Raw genomic sequence first — 968 nt, 5'->3', positions numbered from 1 at the left:
GGCGCGGCTGAGTCGGCGGCTCCAGCCTGGCTCTCTCCATAGGGGGGAGGGGGGCGCCCCGGCCTGGCCCGGCCCGGGATTGTGAGCTCAGCCGTTTGTTGGCGACCTTCCCCCTCCCCCTTTCGGTTAAGACCCTTCCAAGGTCTTTGCTACCCAGAACCCTACGCGGTTCAAAATGCAGCCTCCGTCTCAGCCTCGTCCAATCGGAAGCGTCCCGCCGCCCCGGGCACACCAATCGCAGGCACGTTCCTCGGCTCCTCCCGCCTTTCGCTCTTGCCTAATGCAGAAGCCTCGAATCACCCGAAATAGCCGTAGCAGCAGCACGTGTTCCCCATTTTCCCCCTCTGACTTTCCCTCTCTTCCGGAGTTCTCTTCCGGCCGTTGTCCTTAGTTAACGACAATGGCGTTGCCCTGGAGACGGAGCTGTTCCAAGCTACTGACCTCCAGGGATAAAGCCGTGAGCCTCCTACGTGGGCTGGGAACGAGGCCTTGTGCCAGCGCTTTGCGAGGACGACCGTGAACATCGACGGGACGTCGGGATCGTCATCGAGGAGGTGTGGGGGGAATTTCCAACTTCTCAGTAACCCTATTTGTTGAAAGCTTGGGGATGACATTCAATTTACTGTGGTTATTGTGTTATGAAACTTTCAATTGCCAGGTCTTTTGGGCCCTATTTCCCGAATACACACCAAAGTCATCCGTTTCTTTGGGGCTTCATCGCTGTTACCCTCTTTTAAGCTTCCACCATCTTTCACCTAGATCCTTCCATAGTCCTATAAATAGTCTTGCTTTTCACTCTTGTACCACTACAGCTGCCAAAATCTTTTAAAAATACAAATCTAGTCAGTCACATCGTTTTCCTATCTGTAGCTTCCCACTGTCCACGTGATGTAAAGGTCCAAATTCCTTGGCAAAATCTTTTAAGTGTCCAAATGGCTTGGGCTTTACCTCCTATTATTGTTCATCAC

Source organism: Marmota marmota, unplaced genomic scaffold (genome assembly GCF_001458135.2).
Source record: "Marmota marmota marmota unplaced genomic scaffold, marMar, whole genome shotgun sequence".
Classification (NCBI taxonomy): domain Eukaryota; kingdom Metazoa; phylum Chordata; class Mammalia; order Rodentia; family Sciuridae; genus Marmota; species Marmota marmota.
Note: the sequence above shows the minus strand (reverse complement) of the source record.